Here is a 9,067-nt window from a genome sequence, read left to right as displayed (position 1 = left end):
GGTAGAGACTCTTTTTTATGTTCTTCCTACATAGATGACCGATGAACAAATTATCCTAAGGAGGACTTGATGATATGCCGTAAATTGCCAAATCGATTGGAGAGCGCGAACTTCCACTCCCACATATAGTGGGAAAAGCTCAAGAATTCTGCTCTGTAAGAATTTCCTATGAACGGAATGACCATCACTAACAAAAATGTCTCTCTTTCATAGCTTTACATATAAACTACCAAGATTCCACTCAAAAAGATTCAAAATATACACTCACCCTGTACAGCATGTGCATTATTGTCTAGCACTGCCACTCCATGCTAAGCTCCAATTTTTTTGATTTTGAGGATTTATCAGTTTAACTATTACCATAAATCCAACTACAAGGCGTACTGTTGTGCAGTTCTCTTGCATACCCATGAAAAACGAAAGAGATCATGATTACATCAGAGTTTCCTATGAACAGAATAACAATCACTACCGAAATGTCTCTCTTTCATAGCTTTACATATAAATCACAAGATTCCACTCAAAAACATTCAAAAAATACACTCACCATGTACAGCTATGACGTCCATATCTGCCCAAAAGTAAATCTAGGTCAAACGCATGGACATGTATATTTTCATGTGTGTGCCTACCAAATGCTGATAGTCAGTTGATTATCGGAGCAAGAAGGGTGAGCTTAGCTATGACAAAAAGATGCACTGGAGAGGAGAGCTAGTCAAGTGTGATCCTTCCATGACCAAATTGTTTGCATTGGACTAGTGAATCGACTGCAGTCGTTTTATGTGCCCATTCCCTGATTCATGGGCACTATTCTCCCCTAAAGAGGCTGTTACATAGCAAGTCATTATCTCCACCTGACGTGCATAGTTTACTTGCAACTTACAGTGAATCTTATCACTCTTGGTTATTTGTCTCACAAGCACTGTGTGCTTTGTTTAAGAAAACACTGGAACTTGAATGTATAACTAAACATGTAATGCACGTAAAGTGAATGAGAATGGCATAAACATAACAGCTGTGAGATGGGCACTGAAAAGGAGCAGCAAGAATCCACTGGTCGTAACACTGAAATCACCTGAACAACCACACCCAAAGATACTTCTTCAGGAAATGGTGACAAATGGAGAGGACAAAAACCTGAAGTTGTATAAAGGTGCAGAAAGAATGACATTGCAATCACCTTAACAAACACAAATCAACTCCGAAAGATAATCCTTCAGGGAATGGTGTCCCAAGGAGAGGGACCCTATCTCAAAAGAATGAAACTTAATCAAAACAATTCTCAGTTAACCGATTCCTTTAACTCTCCAGGAAAATAACATGCTGATTTAATGCAAGGGAGAGGGTTTTCTGACTACCTTGTTTGTGCCATGGTCATTACTCAAAACATAACAAACTTTAACTGACAAACCATGGCTATGGCAGATTGGCTCCTGCCTTACTGTAGAGAGAGTGATTTTGTTGCATACATGACAGATGGCAGGTTGACAATCTGACAAGATCCCCAAATGTTTCCTGAAAACCAGAGCCTGACCTTGTCTAAAACAACTAACAATTTTGTCCCAAAATTTTTTCAAAAGATCAACAAATCTATTAAAACACCAGCATATACCCTATAAATAGTTTTGCAAGTTCAACGAGTATACTCACACATCCAACAACAAAGCACCATTCAGAGCGAGTTAACAAGTTTACACCAATGAAACATTCACAAACTCAGGAGAGCACCCTGCCCAGCCATTGAGACTTACAGGACTTAACCAATGAAACATTCACAAACTCAGGAGAGCACCCTGCCCAGCCATTGAGACTTAAGGCCCCTAGAACGTGTTTGCAGGTTCAGCAATATACTTATAGAAATATAGATATTTAAATACGAGTTCATCAATTTTTCCGTTCACTGGGTGATTGAGACTGCAATACAGAAGTCTGATCAGAACTCTGAAGACAGTTTGACAAAGGCCATCTGAAACTCCATCCAATTAAGATAAATATTGTATCAGACTAAAGTCAAGCAGGATGGGGATAGTTGTAATTCCAAGGTATTATTGTAGTGGATCCGCACAAAGCCTAGAAAAATATCAGATCTGTACCAAATTGCATCACGAAAGGCTCCAAAAAAAACCTTGCCAGGAAATAGAACACCACTCCCAAAGCTATTGATATGGGCAATGCAGGAAGAGCACGACGCCAGACTGCAAGAAGAGCTAAAGTTGCCCCAAGTCCAGTTATGATGGCCAAGTAACAAGCATAGACGGTCATCATGTCATATAGAGCTGCTCTTCCAACTAACACACTATAAAAGATAAAATCTCCCAGGCCTAACTTTATAGCCCCAGATGCACCTAGCCCAACTCCTTCAGCTAGCTCATCTACTGTGTCCCGATTCATTTCCTGACCCTCCGTGATTAATAATCTTGTATCAGATCCATTCGTGCTGACCATACTATAAACATATGCACCATCCCCTGAGAGAGCCCCTCCATCGTTCATTGATAGAGTCCTCCCATGCACATCACTTTGAGATTCCGATTCTTCCCCAGAAACCATTCCATTAACAGGCGAGCTTACACTATCTGTACACACTTCATCACGAACAGAATGACTTGCAGATGATCGTATGTCCTGCATAGCTAGTGAATCATGATTCTGCAATCTATCTAGATTCTGTAACCTTTGGACTGCACTAAATAACCCTTCCTGTCCTTCCTCCCTGGCTAGAAGAGGAACGCTGGAACCAGAGATAAATTCGCTGACTAATGAAGACCTTTCGTCAGATACATTAATTCTCTTTTTCCACCTTCTTCTCTGTCCTCCAGATGGCCTGGCCGAATTTTCCAATAACGGGACATCGGTAGATGTAAGTGCTGGGATGGAGCTGTGAACAGCAGCAGTAAGAGGTCGAGCTTCATAGATAAGAGCAGGTATCTCTTCATCCCTAGTCATGGCAAGCTGTATAAGTAGGTTCAGCGGGCCTACTGGTGTCAATACAGCAACCACATCATACAATGAAATGGCAACTAGAAGCGCCCATGTGGTCCATTCGGGAAGGGATGCAAACCAGAAAGCTACTAACATGCCCACTATTACTAAGTAACCCTGACTGAATAAGATGGGCATTTTACAGAAAAATACTGAGAGCACACCAACGATGGCAGCGTTGTAAAGTATAACAGAAGCAGTAATAACGTCTATTGGGATTGACATGTTCTGAATTAAAAGAACACCAACACTTCCACCCATGTAAGCAAGAACGGTAAAAGCTGCCACACCCATGTATATCCGCAAGCACTTTGTGCATCGAAAATAAAATAGCAACACCAAAATAAAAGTGACTGCTGTGACGATGACTATAAACAGTCCAGCATTGAGTACTGCACCAAAAAATTTTGTCCACATAGAATCTGTACTGTCCTCGCTGTAGACCAGAACCGCAATGCTGCTCCAAACCGTGCTTGTAACTTCCGTTTGCAATTTCCTAACCAAGATCACTACTAAGAACATGCAAATGGAAACTGGGCATATTATACCCACAACTTCCTCCCCGACGGTGTCCAAAATGCTGCCGTCCATTGATCACTTATAAAGGTGGGCGTGTATCTTGCCGCAAATTTGAGTTACATCTGCAGACATCATATAAGCAAATCAACCCTACTACTCGCGGCCACGTTAAACAGGCAAAACCATCGGGCAAAAGACATTGTTTGGTTTGGTACGTGGTGCAAACTGAGGACTGTGAAGACGTCCCAAGACTGTGTAAAATCTTGCGTTCCGTTACTTACATTGGCAATAGTGATCCAACCGCTTATGCCTTCTCAAGAAAAACGACGGTTTATGGGCAAAGAGGGGCTGCTTTCTGTTGCCAAATCGCTGAAGGGTGAGATATATGCAAAAAGCGTTCTCCTCCTCGTACCGGATCGATGTAAAGTCCGGAACAGCTTGCAAGGTTCAGTAAACTCAAAGGAGGGCAGAGATTGTAGATGAATCAAAAGTACAGAAAGCAGATTCGCCAAGATCCAGAACCAACCTGAGATTTGAGGCCTCTGGAAAGTTTGGGGATTTTTGGCCCTGCTGGAACTGTTGATTATTATTGGCTTACTTTTGTTAGTTTGTTAGTGATTAGTTTAGGCTTCTATATCTATAATTTCAACACCTAGTAAGTACGTAATAAGTACCTACAAATTCAATTAATTAGTGTGTATCTATGTTAACTAACCTAAGCTAAGGGGCTTAGCACATGAGAAGAAATAGGATGATTCCCATCCCACCATGTGCTAACAGAAAAAGAACTAGGGATGGGTTTAGGAGGAAGAGGACACATGGCATCATTTCATGTGTTTAAAAGGTGGGGACCTTGTGCTAGCCCCATCCATGTGCTAAGGCCGTAACTCCTCCTCTCCCTCTCTGCCTCTCCTTACCTCTCTCTGCTCACGCCTCTCCACTCCCCTTCTCTCCGCTCCCCATCTTTGCTCACGATCTCCACTCCCCTGCCCCCCTTCTCTGCTCACGTTCTCCACTCCCCTCTCTCCCTTTGCCCAGCCCCCTCTCCTATCCCGCCGCCTCTCCAGCCGCTCCCTCTTCTCTCCCTCCACTCAACCCTCTCCCTCTCCACCCTCTCCTCTCTCTCTCTCTCCCTCCCCTCCCTCCCTCTATCTCCCTGGACTCAGCATTTATAGAGCCGATGCGACTTTTGCAGACTTCCTCTCGCACAGCTTCTAGAGAATTCGTCTCGCGCATACTTAAAAACCTTCATCAGCATTAACCAGCACATAAGTTTATACCACTCCCCTCCCCCTTGCCACACTAATTAATTGAATTTCCCTTTTTTCCTCATTGGGGGTCCCTATTCACCAACTCTAATAATTATTCAATGTATCGGAGCTTTATTAATTATTCACTCTCATCGAACTTGAATTAATCAGTAAAATGAATTAATTGAATTAATTAGTCTACCTCACTCCTCCATATTGGCTTGATGCCTTATTCTTCGCATCCGTTATCGCAAACTACCTCATCTCAGCCTGCTTCCACCCGCGCGATAGCGCCCGCGAGTCCTTGTAGTCTCTCTGCCCTTGGCCCCTGCCCTTAGCCCCATCCCCCTCTTTGCCATCAAGTTATGGGGGTTGGTCTTTTTATAATTGCCCAAGGTTGGTGCATCGAAGCTTCTCGAGAGGTAGGCCATAGGCTCGCAGGCGCTTCTAAACAATCTTCGAGACATTAATTTTTGGCTCTCACCTTGGCTTAATCATGCCACCCTCCCACGTCCGAGACTAAATGATGGTGGCTAGAATATATTGTTGGGAACCTTAGGGCCCTATATCTATAATACCTCTATCTATCTATCTATCTATCTATCTATAATACCTTCTCTTCTCTTATCTCTTATCTGTTATCTCTTCTCTTATCTGTTATATTATATATATTATATATTATATTACTTACGGCGGTTGATATGATTGTTGATACTCCGTTGTATGTTTGTAGCCGCGATGGATGCGGCGGACGTGGTGGACGTCGAGTGAATGGCCATCGCAAGCTTTTCCTTGCAGTACATGGCTGCAGACTTTTCCCTTTGGGATGTTTGTGTGTCTATTGTAGATTTTGTATGCTCAGTTATGACTTTATTTGCGGCTGTGTATTTGGATATATCAATTAGTTCTTTGATGTAGCTATTGCATGTTCAGACATGTGACTGCACTTTTGGATGTGATATTTTGAAGTACTCTGTCATAGAGAATTTTTTTTGGACGTGGCGGATGTGGAGTACATGGCTGGTGTAGGCTTTTCCCTATAGTACATGGCCGCAGACTTTTCCCTTTAGGGATGTTTGTGTGTCTATTGCATTTTGTATGTATTTGGACATATCAATGAGTTCTCTAGCTTCACTTTCGGATGTAATATTTTGAAATACTATGTCATAGAGATTTTTTTGGGTTAAAGTATGTTGCTTGCATTTAAATGTTTCTTTTGTTGGTTTAAGACATTTTAGCATCTTGAGACCTAGCGGAGCGGGTCGTTAGCCAGTTGTAGACGGGTTAGGTTACTCATATTACTTACAGCGGCTAATCCCAGACCTGCCACGTGGTAGACATTGGGCGGTTTGGGGATAAATTTTAGAGGTTCGAGGGAGGAGGAGGGAGGTTTGGGGAGAGAGAGCATGAGTAGAAGCTTGGAGCACCACGTGGCATCGCGGAGTGGTGAAGGGGCAAACTGGCCAGATGGCGAGGGGTGCAGGTAGGCCGCCACATAGCCGAATGCACGAGCACAGGTAACACATGGCCGCAGGTAAGCCATAGTTATACCACATGGCATGGCGATCCAGGAGGACTAGAGCAGGGATACTATGTGGCACAGGAGAAAGTAAATGTGGGGCAGGCCAATAAATGTGACGATTACATTCGTGGTGCCATGTGGCATGTTGACACACGTGAGGCAAACTGTGGACCAATGCGGGACTGACTAAACGCATGAGCAGTCGCCATGTGGCATTAGCACCATGGTAGCAGTCCAACTACAAGTAGTGATGACAACGCTGGCAAACTGACGGATGAATGAGCATGCAAACCAAGTCACCAAAGAGGAGCTAGAGGCTAGAGCCTAGAGTCTATGACTCTACAACACGGCTAGAGTCTGTGACTCTAGAACACGGCTGCCAGAGTCTGTGACTCTGCAACACGACCATCGGCGAGCTTGACAGCCCACCACATGCAATTGACACTGTGGCACCCGGGCCCCGCAAGTGACGTGTCTTGACAGCAGGCTGCCATCTAAGCAGATGGCTACTAACAGATAGGCCCGCAGTGCCACATGGCATGCACCATGGCAGCTATCAACAAAACTTCGCCACAAGAGTTGCATGGCTCCCACAATTCGCCACATGGTGCAACTTGCGACGGTATAGATTGCAAGTTGAGTCAGCAACTGGCGATGACTGCAACTTTTGGCAACAGTGAGATCTGGACAATGACCGCGAGGAGAGAGAAATACTGAGGAAATACTAAAATTTTATATTTTTAAGTATTTATTACATATGAATATATAAATACATTAATTTTCTATTACTTGATAAATATAAAAATACATTATAATTAGATAATTATAATATACAAACAAATATATATATGTATGATTTTTAATATTTAATTTATTTCATAATATATTATATCATATAAAATATATATATATACTATATATATAATTTTATTATATATATATAATATTGCTATTTATTTCATACGAATATATAAATACATATTTTTTTTAATTTGATACATATAAAAATATATAATAAATATAAAATTATAATATAGAGAGAAATATATATATATATATATATGTATGTATGTATGTATGTACAGAGAGAGAGAGAGAGAGAGAATATTATATAATATTTAATTTATTCAGAACACATTATATCATATAAATATACTATATATTAAGAAGGGAGGAGGGAGCCAAGTGCCACGTGTCAAAGATTTGGAGGTTCAGAGAAGCATTGTAGACGTTTAAGGGACCCGAGGAGAGAGAGAATGAGGAGAACCACGTGGCATCGCAGAGGGGCAGACTGCGAAGGGTACAGACGGGTTCGCATCACCACGTGTTGCTTTCGCACACATCCTTAATATATAGTCATCAGGCATGATGTGGCTGGCAGACTCCGTAAGGGGCAGAATCTTTTGAAGAAGAAGAAGCGCCACATGGCACACTGGACAACAGTTCAAAGGTGGTAGGCAAAGGCGAGCAAACAAATAATGCGCGTGTGGTGCAACACGTCGATGGGCAAAGGGCCAAAGGCACCACAATGTGTGCTAGAGAGAGAGACAGACAGAGAGAGAGAGAGGGGGGGGAGTGATGTAAAGAATAAGGGAGAGAGATAGGAGACTCAAGTTCAGCTTTCTTCACAACACACAAAAGAGAGAGGACACACAGTTGGAGGGTGAAGCCTTTCTTCACTTTTGCACACAACAATAATACAATAGAAGAGGGAAATACCCTATATGTCAAACCCTAGAATACGTGGTTCATATGTGAACCCAAACCAAAAACATACGTGGTAGTCTAACTACACCACGAGTACAACTAACATAGGCGGTGACATAAATGATAGTCATCCAGGAGATATATCAGGGGTAGAGCTTGATATCTCAACACTCCCCCTCAAGCTCAAATCCATCTCACGTACACCAAGCAAGCTCCTAAATCTGCGAAGCTTCTCGGTACCCAATGCCTTCGTAAAAATATCAGCCACCTGCTCCTCAGTGCTGACATAGACAAGATCAATCTCACCAGCTAGAACCTTCTCTCTCACAAAGTGATAATGCACCTCAATGTGCTTCGTTCTAGCATGATAAACTGGGTTATTAGCAAGCATGATGTTGCTAATGTTGTCACAATGAATGACAACTGCTGCATGAATTGTCTGTCCCATATCTGCAAGTAGCTTCCGTAACCAAGCTACCTCACATGCAGCCATTGCTGCACCCCTGTACTCAGCCTCTGTGCTCGACAAGGCAACTGTTGGCTGCTTCTTGCTGCTCCAACTGATGGCACCACTCCCAAGGGAAAACATAAAACCACTAGTAGATCTCCTGTCTGAGACACTACCAGCCCAGTCAGCATCTGTGTATCCATGTACCTGTAATGCACACCCAGCTTCATAAAACAATCCATAATGCAATGTGGACTTCACATACCGCAGTATGCGCCTAGCCGCATCCAAATGTGGCTTCCTCGGTGCCTGCATAAACTGACTCACCAGCCCCACAGCAGCATAGCTCAAATCTGGTCTGGTTATAGTCATGTAAATCAAGCTACCTACTATGCGCCTGTACATAGTAATATCTTCAAGAAGCTCACCTGTCTCTGCATTGAGCTTCACATTCTGCTCCAATGGAACAGAGATAGGCTTACAGCCTGTCATCCCATATTTGGACAGCATGTCCAAACCGTATTGCCTTTGCAATAGCCATATCCCACTCGGGGATCTAATAACCTCAATGCCCAAGAAGTAACGCAGCTCTCCCAAATCCTTCATCTCAAATTTCTGCTTCAACAGCAGCTTCACTTC

At 42.8% G+C, this 9,067-nt stretch overlaps 1 pseudogene across 1 annotated transcript; it reads right to left on the bottom strand.

The window, feature by feature from the left end:
* Nucleotides 1-1,821: 1,821 nt before the first annotated feature.
* Nucleotides 1,822-4,086, bottom strand: LOC147891030 (presenilin-like protein At2g29900 pseudogene; annotated as a pseudogene). The gene is made up of 2 exons (XR_015542642.1): nt 3,783-4,086; nt 1,822-3,623 (listed from the first exon to the last, which is right to left on the bottom strand). The product of XR_015542642.1 is annotated as a presenilin-like protein At2g29900 pseudogene (transcript).
* Nucleotides 4,087-9,067: the final 4,981 nt, after the last annotated feature.

Source organism: Dipteris shenzhenensis, chromosome 18 (genome assembly GCF_047967505.1).
Source record: "Dipteris shenzhenensis isolate YYH24624 ecotype China chromosome 18, Dip_SZ_1.0, whole genome shotgun sequence".
In the NCBI taxonomy this organism is placed as follows: domain Eukaryota; kingdom Viridiplantae; phylum Streptophyta; class Polypodiopsida; order Gleicheniales; family Dipteridaceae; genus Dipteris; species Dipteris shenzhenensis.
Note: the sequence above shows the minus strand (reverse complement) of the source record. Positions and strands in the feature narration are given on the sequence as shown.